The sequence below is a fragment of the Hyperolius riggenbachi genome, chromosome 2 (genome assembly GCF_040937935.1).
Source record: "Hyperolius riggenbachi isolate aHypRig1 chromosome 2, aHypRig1.pri, whole genome shotgun sequence".
In the NCBI taxonomy this organism is placed as follows: domain Eukaryota; kingdom Metazoa; phylum Chordata; class Amphibia; order Anura; family Hyperoliidae; genus Hyperolius; species Hyperolius riggenbachi.
In genome coordinates this window covers 155,121,652-155,131,135 of record NC_090647.1, presented here as the reverse complement: position 1 = coordinate 155,131,135, position 9,484 = coordinate 155,121,652, and the positions used below count along the sequence as shown (strand labels likewise).

Here is a 9,484-nt window from a genome sequence, read left to right as displayed (position 1 = left end):
CACGCGTGGGAAGCCTCACCTTCAAGGCGCCGAAACGGCGCCTTGGAGTTTGCCTGCAGCCACACTAAGCCGAAAGCGCCCGCTCTCGTCAGATTGCGGAAGCTAAGCGGCTTCAGGCCTGGTTAGTAGCTGAATGGGAGACCGGCTGTGAACCCCAGGTGCTGCAGGCGTTTTTTTGGGTTTGAGGCCCAATGGCTATGAGCACGCGTGGGAAGCCTCACCTTCAAGGCGCCGAAACGGCGCCTTGGAGTTTACCTGCGGCCACACTAAGCCGAAAGCGCCCGCTCTCGTCAGATCGCGGAAGCTAAGCGGCTTCAGGCCTGGTTAGTAGCTGCATGGGAGACCGGCTGTGAACCCCAGGTGCTGCAGGCGTTTTTTTGGGTTTGAGGCCCAATGGCTATGAGCACGCGTGGGAAGCCTCACCTTCAAGGCGCCGAAACGGCGCCTTGGAGTTTGCCTGCGGCCACACTAAGCCGAAAGCGCCCGCTCTCGTCAGATCGCGGAAGCTAAGCGGCTTCAGGCCTGGTTAGTAGCTGCATGGGAGACCGGCTGTGAACCCCAGGTGCTGCAGGTGTTTTTTTGGGTTTGAGGCCCAATGGCTATGAGCACGCGTGGGAAGCCTCACCTTCAAGGCGCCGAAACGGCGCCTTGGATTTTGCCTGCGGCTACACTAAGCCGAAAGCGCCCGCTCTCGTCAGATCGCGGAAGCTAAGCAGCTTCAGGCCTGGTTAGTAGCTGCATGGGAGACCGGCTGTGAACCCCAGGTGCTGCAGGCGTTTTTTTGGGTTTGAGGCCCAATGGCTATGAGCACACGTGGGAAGCCTCACCTTCAAGGCGCCGAAACGGCGCCTTGGAGTTTGCCTGCGGCCACACTAAGCCGAAAGCGCCCGCTCTCGTCAGATCGCGGAAGCTAAGCGGCTTCAGGCCTGGTTAGTAGCTGCATGGGAGACCGGCTGTGAACCCCAGGTGCTGCAGGCGTTTTTTTGGGTTTGAGGCCCAATGGCTATGAGCACGCGTGGGAAGCCTCGCCTTCAAGGCGCCGTAACGGCGCCTTGGAGTTTGCCTGCGGCCACACTAAGCCGAAAGCGCCCGCTCTCGTCAGATGGCGGAAGCTAAGTGGCTTCAGGCCTGGTTAGTAGCTGCATGGGAGACCGGCTGTGAACCCCAGGTGCTGCAGGCGTTTTTTTGGGTTTGAGGCCCAATGGCTATGAGCACGCGTGGGAAGCCTCACCTTCAAGGCGTCGAAACGGCGCCTTGGAGTTTGCCTGCGGCCACACTAAGCCGAAAGCGCCCGCTCTCGTCAGATCGCGGAAGCTAAGCGGCTTCAGGCCTGGTTAGTAGCTGCATGGGAGACCGGCTGTGAACCCCAGGTGCTGCAGGCGTTTTTTTGGGTTTGAGGCCCAATGGCTATGAGCACGCGTGGGAAGCCTCACCTTCAAGGCGCCGGAACGGCGCCTTGGAGTTTGCCTGCGGCCACACTAAGCCGAAAGCGCCCGCTCTCGTCAGATCGCGGAAGCTAAGCGGCTTCAGGCCTGGTTAGTAGCTGCATGGGAGACCGGCTGTGAACCCCAGGTGCTGCAGGCGTTTTTTTGGGTTTGAGGCCCAATGGCTATGAGCACGCGTGAGAAGCCTCACCTTCAAGGCGCCGAAACGGCGCCTTGGAGTTTGCCTGCGGCCACACTAAGCCGAAAGCGCCCGCTCTCGTCAGATCGCGGAAGCTAAGCGGCTTCGGGCCTGGTTAGTAGCTGCATGGGAGACCGGCTGTGAACCCCAGGTGCTGCAGGTGTTTTTTTGGGTTTGAGGCCCAATGGCTATGAGCACGCGTGGGAAGCCTCACCTTCAAGGCGCCGAAACGGCGCCTTGGAGTTTGCCTGCGGCCACACTAAGCCGAAAGCGCCCGCTCTCGTCAGATCGCGGAAGCTAAGCGGCTTCAGGCCTGGTTAGTAGCTGCATGGGAGACCGGCTGTGAACCCCAGGTGCTGCAGGCGTTTTTTTGGGTTTGAGGCCCAATGGCTATGAGCACGCGTGGGAAGCCTCACCTTCAAGGCGCCGAAACGGCGCCTTGGAGTTTGCCTGCGGCCACACTAAGCCGAAAGCGCCCGCTCTCGTCAGATTGCGGAAGCTAAGCGGCTTCAGGCCTGGTTAGTAGCTGCATGGGAGACCGGCTGTGAACCCCAGGTGCTGCAGGTGTTTTTTTGGGTTTGAGGCCCAATGGCTATGAGCACGCGTGGGAAGCCTCACCTTCAAGGCGCCGAAACGGCGCCTTGGAGTTTGCCTGCGGCCACACTAAGCCGAAAGCGCCCGCTCTCGTCAGATCGCGGAAGCTAAGCGGCTTCAGGCCTGGTTAGTAGCTGCATGGGAGACCGGCTGTGAACCCCAGGTGCTGCAGGCGTTTTTTTGGGTTTGAGGCCCAATGGCTATGAGCACGCGTGGGAAGCCTCACCTTCAAGGCGCCGAAACGGCGCCTTGGAGTTTGCCTGCGGCCACACTAAGCCGAAAGCGCCCGCTCTCGTCAGATCGTGGAAGCTAAGCGGCTTCAGGCCTGGTTAGTAGCTGCATGGGAGACCGGCTGTGAACCCCAGGTGCTGCAGGCGTTTTTTTGGGTTTGAGGCCCAATGGCTATGAGCACGCGTGGGAAGCCTCACCTTCAAGGCGCCGAAACGGCGCCTTGGAGTTTGCCTGCGGCTACACTAAGCCGAAAGCGCCCGCTCTCGTCAGATCGTGGAAGCTAAGCGGCTTCAGGCCTGGTTAGTAGCTGCATGGGAGACTGACTGTGAACCCCAGGTGCTGCAGGCGTTTTTTTGGGTTTGAGGCCCAATGGCTATGAGCACGCGTGGGAAGCCTCACCTTCAAGGCGCCGGAACGGCGCCTTGGAGTTTGCCTGCGGCCACACTAAGCCGAAAGCGCCCGCTCTCGTCAGATCGCGGAAGCTAAGCGGCTTCAGGCCTGGTTAGTAGCTGCATGGGAGACCGGCTGTGAACCCCAGGTGCTGCAGGCGTTTTTTGGGGTTTGAGGCCCAATGGCTATGAGCACGCGTGGGAAGCCTCACCTTCAAGGCGCCGGAACGGCGCCTTGGAGTTTGCCTGCGGCCACACTAAGCCGAAAGCGCCCGCTCTCGTCAGATCGCGGAAGCTAAGCGGCTTCAGGCCTGGTTAGTAGCTGCATGGGAGACCGGCTGTGAACCCCAGGTGCTGCAGGCGTTTTTTTGGGTTTGAGGCCCAATGGCTATGAGCACGCGTGGGAAGCCTCACCTTCAAGGCGCCGGAACGGCGGATTGGAGTTTGCCTGCGGCCACACTAAGCCGAAAGCGCCCGCTCTCGTCAGATCGCGGAAGCTAAGCGGCTTCAGGCCTGGTTAGTAGCTGCATGGGAGACCGGCTGTGAACCCCAGGTGCTGCAGGCGTTTTTTTGGGTTTAAGGCCCAATGGCTATGAGCACGCGTGGGAAGCCTCACCTTCAAGGCGCCGAAACGGCGCCTTGGAGTTTGCCTGCGGCCACACTAAGCCGAAAGCGCCCGCTCTCGTCAGATTGTGGAAGCTAAGCGGCTTCAGGCCTGGTTAGTAGCTGCATGGGAGACCGGCTGTGAACCCCAGGTGCTGCAGGCGTTTTTTTGGGTTTGAGGCCCAATGGCTATGAGCACGCGTGGGAAGCCTCACCTTCAAGGCGCCGAAACGGCGCCTTGGATTTTGCCTGCGGCTACACTAAGCCGAAAGCGCCCGCTCTCGTCAGATCGCGGAAGCTAAGCAGCTTCAGGCCTGGTTAGTAGCTGCATGGGAGACCGGCTGTGAACCCCAGGTGCTGCAGGCGTTTTTTTGGGTTTGAGGCCCAATGGCTATGAGCACACGTGGGAAGCCTCACCTTCAAGGCGCCGGAACGGCGCCTTGGAGTTTGCCTGCGGCCACACTAAGCCGAAAGCGCCCGCTCTCGTCAGATCGCGGAAGCTAAGCGGCTTCAGGCCTGGTTAGTAGCTGCATGGGAGACCGGCTGTGAACCCCAGGTGCTGCAGGCGTTTTTTTGGGTTTGAGGCCCAATGGCTATGAGCACGCGTGGGAAGCCTCACCTTCAAGGCGCCGAAACGGCGCCTTGGAGTTTGCCTGCGGCCACACTAAGCCGAAAGCGCCCGCTCTCGTCAGATGGCGGAAGCTAAGCGGCTTCAGGCCTGGTTAGTAGCTGCATGGGAGACCGGCTGTGAACCCCAGGTGCTGCAGGCGTTTTTTTGGGTTTGAGGCCCAATGGCTATGAGCACGCGTGGGAAGCCTCACCTTCAAGGCGCCGAAACGGCGCCTTGGAGTTTGCCTGCGGCCACACTAAGCCGAAAGCGCCCGCTCTCGTCAGATCGCGGAAGCTAAGCGGCTTCAGGCCTGGTTAGTAGCTGCATGGGAGACCGGCTGTGAACCCCAGGTGCTGCAGGCGTTTTTTTGGGTTTGAGGCCCAATGGCTATGAGCACGCGTGGGAAGCCTCACCTTCAAGGCGCCGGAACGGCGCCTTGGAGTTTGCCTGCGGCCACACTAAGCCGAAAGCGCCCGCTCTCGTCAGATCGCGGAAGCTAAGCGGCTTCAGGCCTGGTTAGTAGCTGCATGGGAGACTGGCTGTGAACCCCAGGTGCTGCAGGCGTTTTTTTGGGTTTGAGGCCCAATGGCTATGAGCACGCGTGAGAAGCCTCACCTTCAAGGCGCCGAAACGGCGCCTTGGAGTTTGCCTGCGGCCACACTAAGCCGAAAGCGCCCGCTCTCGTCAGATCGCGGAAGCTAAGCGGCTTCGGGCCTGGTTAGTAGCTGCATGGGAGACCGGCTGTGAACCCCAGGTGCTGCAGGTGTTTTTTTGGGTTTGAGGCCCAATGGCTATGAGCACGCGTGGGAAGCCTCACCTTCAAGGCGCCGAAACGGCGCCTTGGAGTTTGCCTGCGGCCACACTAAGCCGAAAGCGCCCGCTCTCGTCAGATCGCGGAAGCTAAGCGGCTTCAGGCCTGGTTAGTAGCTGCATGGGAGACCGGCTGTGAACCCCAGGTGCTGCAGGCGTTTTTTTGGGTTTGAGGCCCAATGGCTATGAGCACGCGTGGGAAGCCTCACCTTCAAGGCGCCGAAACGGCGCCTTGGAGTTTGCCTGCGGCCACACTAAGCCGAAAGCGCCCGCTCTCGTCAGATTGCGGAAGCTAAGCGGCTTCAGGCCTGGTTAGTAGCTGCATGGGAGACCGGCTGTGAACCCCAGGTGCTGCAGGTGTTTTTTTGGGTTTGAGGCCCAATGGCTATGAGCACGCGTGGGAAGCCTCACCTTCAAGGCGCCGAAACGGCGCCTTGGAGTTTGCCTGCGGCCACACTAAGCCGAAAACGCCCGCTCTCGTCAGATCGCGGAAGCTAAGCGGCTTCAGGCCTGGTTAGTAGCTGCATGGGAGACTGGCTGTGAACCCCAGGTGCTGCAGGCGTTTTTTTGGGTTTGAGGCCCAATGGCTATGAGCACGCGTGGGAAGCCTCACCTTCAAGGCGCCGAAACGGCGCCTTGGAGTTTGCCTGCGGCCACACTAAGCCGAAAGCGCCCGCTCTCGTCAGATCGTGGAAGCTAAGCGGCTTCAGGCCTGGTTAGTAGCTGCATGGGAGACCGGCTGTGAACCCCAGGTGCTGCAGGTGTTTTTTTGGGTTTGAGGCCCAATGGCTATGAGCACGCGTGGGAAGCCTCACCTTCAAGGCGCCGAAACGGCGCCTTGGAGTTTGCCTGCGGCTACACTAAGCCGAAAGCGCCCGCTCTCGTCAGATCGTGGAAGCTAAGCGGCTTCAGGCCTGGTTAGTAGCTGCATGGGAGACCGACTGTGAACCCCAGGTGCTGCAGGTGTTTTTTTGGGTTTGAGGCCCAATGGCTATGAGCACGCGTGGGAAGCCTCACCTTCAAGGCGCCGGAACGGCGCCTTGGAGTTTGCCTGCGGCCACACTAAGCCGAAAGCGCCCGCTCTCGTCAGATCGTGGAAGCTAAGCGGCTTCAGGCCTGGTTAGTAGCTGCATGGGAGACCGGCTGTGAACCCCAGGTGCTGCAGGCGTTTTTTGGGGTTTGAGGCCCAATGGCTATGAGCACGCGTGGGAAGCCTCACCTTCAAGGCGCCGGAACGGCGCCTTGGAGTTTGCCTGCGGCCACACTAAGCCGAAAGCGCCCGCTCTCGTCAGATCGCGGAAGCTAAGCGGCTTCAGGCCTGGTTAGTAGCTGCATGGGAGACCGGCTGTGAACCCCAGGTGCTGCAGGCGTTTTTTTGGGTTTGAGGCCCAATGGCTATGAGCACGCGTGGAAAGCCTCACCTTCAAGGCGCCGGAACGGCAGCTTGGAGTTTGCCTGCGGCCACACTAAGCCGAAAGCGCCCGCTCTCGTCAGATCGCGGAAGCTAAGCGGCTTCAGGCCTGGTTAGTAGCTGCATGGGAGACCGGCTGTGAACCCCAGGTGCTGCAGGCGTTTTTTTGGGTTTAAGGCCCAATGGCTATGAGCACGCGTGGGAAGCCTCACCTTCAAGGCGCCGAAACGGCGCCTTGGAGTTTGCCTGCGGCCACACTAAGCCGAAAGCGCCCGCTCTCGTCAGATTGTGGAAGCTAAGCGGCTTCAGGCCTGGTTAGTAGCTGCATGGGAGACCGGCTGTGAACCCCAGGTGCTGCAGGCGTTTTTTTGGGTTTGAGGCCCAATGGCTATGAGCACGCGTGGGAAGCCTCACCTTCAAGGCGCCGAAACGGCGCCTTGGATTTTGCCTGCGGCTACACTAAGCCGAAAGCGCCCGCTCTCGTCAGATCGCGGAAGCTAAGCAGCTTCAGGCCTGGTTAGTAGCTGCATGGGAGACCGGCTGTGAACCCCAGGTGCTGCAGGCGTTTTTTTGGGTTTGAGGCCCAATGGCTATGAGCACACGTAGGAAGCCTCACCTTCAAGGCGCCGGAACGGCGCCTTGGAGTTTGCCTGCGGCCACACTAAGCCGAAAGCGCCCGTTCTCGTCAGATTGCGGAAGCTAAGCGGCTTCAGGCCTGGTTAGTAGCTGCATGGGAGACCGGCTGTGAACCCCAGGTGCTGCAGGCGTTTTTTTGGGTTTGAGGCCCAATGGCTATGAGCACGCGTGGGAAGCCTCACCTTCAAGGCGCCGAAACGGCGCCTTGGAGTTTGCCTGCGGCCACACTAAGCCGAAAGCGCCCGCTCTCGTCAGATCGCGGAAGCTAAGCGGCTTCAGGCCTGGTTAGTAGCTGCATGGGAGACCGGCTGTGAACCCCAGGTGCTGCAGGCGTTTTTTTGGGTTTGAGGCCCAATGGCTATGAGCACGCGTGGGAAGCCTCGCCTTCAAGGCGCCGTAACGGCGCCTTGGAGTTTGCCTGCGGCCACACTAAGCCGAAAGCGCCCGCTCTCGTCAGATTGCGGAAGCTAAGCGGCTTCAGGCCTGGTTAGTAGCTGCATGGGAGACCGGCTGTGAACCCCAGGTGCTGCAGGCGTTTTCTTGGGTTTGAGGCCCAATGGCTATGAGCACGCGTGGGAAGCCTCACCTTCAAGGCGCCGAAACGGCGCCTTGGAGTTTGCCTGCGGCCACACTAAGCCGAAAGCGCCGGCTCTCGTCAGATCGCGGAAGCTAAGCGGATTCAGGCCTGGTTAGTAGCTGCATGGGAGACCGGCTGTGAACCCCAGGTGCTGCAGGCGTTTTTTTGGGTTTGAGGCCTAATGGCTATGAGCACGCGTGGGAAGCCTCACCTTCAAGGCGCCGAAACGGCGCCTTGGAGTTTGCCTGCGGCCACACTAAGCCGAAAGCGCCCGCTCTCGTCAGATCGCGGAAGCTAAGCGGCTTCAGGCCTGGTTAGTAGCTGCATGGGAGACCGGCTGTGAACCCCAGGTGCTGCAGGCGTTTTTTTGGGTTTGAGGCCCAATGGCTATGAGCACGCGTGGGAAGCCTCACCTTCAAGGCGCCGAAACGGCGCCTTGGAGTTTGCCTGCGGCCACACTAAGCCGAAAGCGCCCGCTCTCGTCAGATCGCGGAAGCTAAGCGGCTTCAGGCCTGGTTAGTAGCTGCATGGGAGACCGGCTGTGAACCCCAGGTGCTGCAGGTGTTTTTTTGGGTTTGAGGCCCAATGGCTATGAGCACGCGTGGGAAGCCTCACCTTCAAGGCGCCGAAACGGCGCCTTGGAGTTTGCCTGCGGCCACACTAAGCCGAAAGCGCCCGCTCTCGTCAGATCGCGGAAGCTAAGCGGCTTCAGGCCTGGTTAGTAGCTGCATGGGAGACCGGCTGTGAACCCCAGGTGCTGCAGGCGTTTTTTTGGGTTTGAGGCCCAATGGCTATGAGCACGCGTGGGAAGCCTCACCTTCAAGGCGCCGAAACGGCGCCTTGGAGTTTGCCTGCGGCCACACTAAGCCGAAAGCGCCCGCTCTCGTCAGATCGCGGAAGCTAAGCGGCTTCAGGCCTGGTTAGTAGCTGCATGGGAGACCGGCTGTGAACCCCAGGTGCTGCAGGTGTTTTTTTGGGTTTGAGGCCCAATGGCTATGAGCACGCGTGGGAAGCCTCACCTTCAAGGAGCCGAAACGGCGCCTTGGAGTTTGCCTGCGGCCACACTAAGCCGAAAGCGCCCGCTCTCGTCAGATCGCGGAAGCTAAGCGGCTTCAGGCCTGGTTAGTAGCTGCATGGGAGACCGGCTGTGAACCCCAGGTGCTGCAGGCGTTTTTTTGGGTTTAAGGCCCAATGGCTATGAGCACGCGTGGGAAGCCTCACCTTCAAGGCGCCGAAACGGCGCCTTGGAGTTTGCCTGCGGCCACACTAAGCCGAAAGCGCCCGCTCTCGTCAGATTGTGGAAGCTAAGCGGCTTCAGGCCTGGTTAGTAGCTGCATGGGAGACCGGCTGTGAACCCCAGGTGCTGCAGGCGTTTTTTTGGGTTTGAGGCCCAATGGCTATGAGCACGCGTGGGAAGCCTCACCTTCAAGGCGCCGAAACGGCGCCTTGGATTTTGCCTGCGGCTACACTAAGCCGAAAGCGCCCGCTCTCGTCAGATCGCGGAAGCTAAGCAGCTTCAGGCCTGGTTAGTAGCTGCATGGGAGACCGGCTGTGAACCCCAGGTGCTGCAGGCGTTTTTTTGGGTTTGAGGCCCAATGGCTATGAGCACACGTAGGAAGCCTCACCTTCAAGGCGCCGGAACGGCGCCTTGGAGTTTGCCTGCGGCCACACTAAGCCGAAAGCGCCCGTTCTCGTCAGATTGCGGAAGCTAAGCGGCTTCAGGCCTGGTTAGTAGCTGCATGGGAGACCGGCTGTGAACCCCAGGTGCTGCAGGCGTTTTTTTGGGTTTGAGGCCCAATGGCTATGAGCACGCGTGGGAAGCCTCACCTTCAAGGCGCCGAAACGGCGCCTTGGAGTTTGCCTGCGGCCACACTAAGCCGAAAGCGCCCGCTCTCGTCAGATCGCGGAAGCTAAGCGGCTTCAGGCCTGGTTAGTAGCTGCATGGGAGACCGGCTGTGAACCCCAGGTGCTGCAGGCGTTTTTTTTGGGTTTGAGGCCCA

The 9,484-nt window shown here is 60.4% G+C and overlaps 18 non-coding genes and 29 pseudogenes across 18 annotated transcripts; all 47 read left to right on the top strand.

Annotated features, from left to right (window-relative positions):
* Positions 1-51: 51 nt before the first annotated feature.
* Positions 52-170, top strand: LOC137558199 (5S ribosomal RNA; annotated as a pseudogene).
* An 83-nt stretch (positions 171-253) lies between these two features.
* On the top strand, positions 254-372 carry LOC137558171 (5S ribosomal RNA; annotated as a pseudogene).
* An 83-nt stretch (positions 373-455) lies between these two features.
* LOC137557443 (5S ribosomal RNA) lies at positions 456-574 on the top strand (annotated as a pseudogene).
* An 83-nt stretch (positions 575-657) lies between these two features.
* On the top strand, positions 658-776 carry LOC137548180 (5S ribosomal RNA; annotated as a pseudogene).
* Positions 777-859: 83 nt separating this feature from the next.
* Positions 860-978, top strand: LOC137556014 (5S ribosomal RNA). The gene has a single exon (XR_011028677.1). It is a non-coding gene; the product is annotated as a 5S ribosomal RNA (ribosomal RNA).
* An 83-nt stretch (positions 979-1,061) lies between these two features.
* LOC137549844 (5S ribosomal RNA) lies at positions 1,062-1,180 on the top strand (annotated as a pseudogene).
* An 83-nt stretch (positions 1,181-1,263) lies between these two features.
* On the top strand, positions 1,264-1,382 carry LOC137556012 (5S ribosomal RNA). The gene has a single exon (XR_011028675.1). It is a non-coding gene; the product is annotated as a 5S ribosomal RNA (ribosomal RNA).
* An 83-nt stretch (positions 1,383-1,465) lies between these two features.
* Positions 1,466-1,584, top strand: LOC137556011 (5S ribosomal RNA). The gene has a single exon (XR_011028674.1). It is a non-coding gene; the product is annotated as a 5S ribosomal RNA (ribosomal RNA).
* Positions 1,585-1,667: 83 nt separating this feature from the next.
* Positions 1,668-1,786, top strand: LOC137558516 (5S ribosomal RNA; annotated as a pseudogene).
* Positions 1,787-1,869: 83 nt separating this feature from the next.
* LOC137556010 (5S ribosomal RNA) lies at positions 1,870-1,988 on the top strand. The gene has a single exon (XR_011028673.1). It is a non-coding gene; the product is annotated as a 5S ribosomal RNA (ribosomal RNA).
* An 83-nt stretch (positions 1,989-2,071) lies between these two features.
* LOC137548314 (5S ribosomal RNA) lies at positions 2,072-2,190 on the top strand (annotated as a pseudogene).
* An 83-nt stretch (positions 2,191-2,273) lies between these two features.
* On the top strand, positions 2,274-2,392 carry LOC137556008 (5S ribosomal RNA). Its single transcript, XR_011028672.1, has one exon. It is a non-coding gene; the product is annotated as a 5S ribosomal RNA (ribosomal RNA).
* An 83-nt stretch (positions 2,393-2,475) lies between these two features.
* On the top strand, positions 2,476-2,594 carry LOC137558686 (5S ribosomal RNA; annotated as a pseudogene).
* Positions 2,595-2,677: 83 nt separating this feature from the next.
* LOC137549748 (5S ribosomal RNA) lies at positions 2,678-2,796 on the top strand (annotated as a pseudogene).
* Positions 2,797-2,879: 83 nt separating this feature from the next.
* Positions 2,880-2,998, top strand: LOC137556007 (5S ribosomal RNA). The gene has a single exon (XR_011028671.1). It is a non-coding gene; the product is annotated as a 5S ribosomal RNA (ribosomal RNA).
* An 83-nt stretch (positions 2,999-3,081) lies between these two features.
* Positions 3,082-3,200, top strand: LOC137556006 (5S ribosomal RNA). Its single transcript, XR_011028670.1, has one exon. It is a non-coding gene; the product is annotated as a 5S ribosomal RNA (ribosomal RNA).
* An 83-nt stretch (positions 3,201-3,283) lies between these two features.
* Positions 3,284-3,402, top strand: LOC137556005 (5S ribosomal RNA). Its single transcript, XR_011028669.1, has one exon. It is a non-coding gene; the product is annotated as a 5S ribosomal RNA (ribosomal RNA).
* Positions 3,403-3,485: 83 nt separating this feature from the next.
* Positions 3,486-3,604, top strand: LOC137549172 (5S ribosomal RNA; annotated as a pseudogene).
* Positions 3,605-3,687: 83 nt separating this feature from the next.
* LOC137548179 (5S ribosomal RNA) lies at positions 3,688-3,806 on the top strand (annotated as a pseudogene).
* Positions 3,807-3,889: 83 nt separating this feature from the next.
* On the top strand, positions 3,890-4,008 carry LOC137556004 (5S ribosomal RNA). The gene has a single exon (XR_011028668.1). It is a non-coding gene; the product is annotated as a 5S ribosomal RNA (ribosomal RNA).
* Positions 4,009-4,091: 83 nt separating this feature from the next.
* LOC137548127 (5S ribosomal RNA) lies at positions 4,092-4,210 on the top strand (annotated as a pseudogene).
* Positions 4,211-4,293: 83 nt separating this feature from the next.
* LOC137556003 (5S ribosomal RNA) lies at positions 4,294-4,412 on the top strand. The gene has a single exon (XR_011028666.1). It is a non-coding gene; the product is annotated as a 5S ribosomal RNA (ribosomal RNA).
* An 83-nt stretch (positions 4,413-4,495) lies between these two features.
* On the top strand, positions 4,496-4,614 carry LOC137558405 (5S ribosomal RNA; annotated as a pseudogene).
* Positions 4,615-4,697: 83 nt separating this feature from the next.
* Positions 4,698-4,816, top strand: LOC137558515 (5S ribosomal RNA; annotated as a pseudogene).
* An 83-nt stretch (positions 4,817-4,899) lies between these two features.
* On the top strand, positions 4,900-5,018 carry LOC137556002 (5S ribosomal RNA). The gene has a single exon (XR_011028665.1). It is a non-coding gene; the product is annotated as a 5S ribosomal RNA (ribosomal RNA).
* Positions 5,019-5,101: 83 nt separating this feature from the next.
* On the top strand, positions 5,102-5,220 carry LOC137548313 (5S ribosomal RNA; annotated as a pseudogene).
* An 83-nt stretch (positions 5,221-5,303) lies between these two features.
* On the top strand, positions 5,304-5,422 carry LOC137559074 (5S ribosomal RNA; annotated as a pseudogene).
* An 83-nt stretch (positions 5,423-5,505) lies between these two features.
* On the top strand, positions 5,506-5,624 carry LOC137548207 (5S ribosomal RNA; annotated as a pseudogene).
* An 83-nt stretch (positions 5,625-5,707) lies between these two features.
* Positions 5,708-5,826, top strand: LOC137549138 (5S ribosomal RNA; annotated as a pseudogene).
* Positions 5,827-5,909: 83 nt separating this feature from the next.
* On the top strand, positions 5,910-6,028 carry LOC137558685 (5S ribosomal RNA; annotated as a pseudogene).
* An 83-nt stretch (positions 6,029-6,111) lies between these two features.
* LOC137556000 (5S ribosomal RNA) lies at positions 6,112-6,230 on the top strand. The gene has a single exon (XR_011028663.1). It is a non-coding gene; the product is annotated as a 5S ribosomal RNA (ribosomal RNA).
* An 83-nt stretch (positions 6,231-6,313) lies between these two features.
* On the top strand, positions 6,314-6,432 carry LOC137555999 (5S ribosomal RNA). Its single transcript, XR_011028662.1, has one exon. It is a non-coding gene; the product is annotated as a 5S ribosomal RNA (ribosomal RNA).
* An 83-nt stretch (positions 6,433-6,515) lies between these two features.
* Positions 6,516-6,634, top strand: LOC137549171 (5S ribosomal RNA; annotated as a pseudogene).
* An 83-nt stretch (positions 6,635-6,717) lies between these two features.
* Positions 6,718-6,836, top strand: LOC137548177 (5S ribosomal RNA; annotated as a pseudogene).
* An 83-nt stretch (positions 6,837-6,919) lies between these two features.
* On the top strand, positions 6,920-7,038 carry LOC137548092 (5S ribosomal RNA; annotated as a pseudogene).
* Positions 7,039-7,121: 83 nt separating this feature from the next.
* On the top strand, positions 7,122-7,240 carry LOC137555997 (5S ribosomal RNA). The gene has a single exon (XR_011028661.1). It is a non-coding gene; the product is annotated as a 5S ribosomal RNA (ribosomal RNA).
* Positions 7,241-7,323: 83 nt separating this feature from the next.
* Positions 7,324-7,442, top strand: LOC137558847 (5S ribosomal RNA; annotated as a pseudogene).
* Positions 7,443-7,525: 83 nt separating this feature from the next.
* On the top strand, positions 7,526-7,644 carry LOC137550035 (5S ribosomal RNA; annotated as a pseudogene).
* Positions 7,645-7,727: 83 nt separating this feature from the next.
* Positions 7,728-7,846, top strand: LOC137555996 (5S ribosomal RNA). The gene has a single exon (XR_011028660.1). It is a non-coding gene; the product is annotated as a 5S ribosomal RNA (ribosomal RNA).
* Positions 7,847-7,929: 83 nt separating this feature from the next.
* Positions 7,930-8,048, top strand: LOC137557442 (5S ribosomal RNA; annotated as a pseudogene).
* Positions 8,049-8,131: 83 nt separating this feature from the next.
* LOC137555995 (5S ribosomal RNA) lies at positions 8,132-8,250 on the top strand. Its single transcript, XR_011028659.1, has one exon. It is a non-coding gene; the product is annotated as a 5S ribosomal RNA (ribosomal RNA).
* An 83-nt stretch (positions 8,251-8,333) lies between these two features.
* On the top strand, positions 8,334-8,452 carry LOC137557441 (5S ribosomal RNA; annotated as a pseudogene).
* An 83-nt stretch (positions 8,453-8,535) lies between these two features.
* On the top strand, positions 8,536-8,654 carry LOC137555994 (5S ribosomal RNA). Its single transcript, XR_011028658.1, has one exon. It is a non-coding gene; the product is annotated as a 5S ribosomal RNA (ribosomal RNA).
* Positions 8,655-8,737: 83 nt separating this feature from the next.
* Positions 8,738-8,856, top strand: LOC137549170 (5S ribosomal RNA; annotated as a pseudogene).
* Positions 8,857-8,939: 83 nt separating this feature from the next.
* On the top strand, positions 8,940-9,058 carry LOC137548176 (5S ribosomal RNA; annotated as a pseudogene).
* Positions 9,059-9,141: 83 nt separating this feature from the next.
* LOC137548091 (5S ribosomal RNA) lies at positions 9,142-9,260 on the top strand (annotated as a pseudogene).
* An 83-nt stretch (positions 9,261-9,343) lies between these two features.
* On the top strand, positions 9,344-9,462 carry LOC137555993 (5S ribosomal RNA). The gene has a single exon (XR_011028657.1). It is a non-coding gene; the product is annotated as a 5S ribosomal RNA (ribosomal RNA).
* The last annotated feature ends 22 nt before the right edge of the window (positions 9,463-9,484 follow it).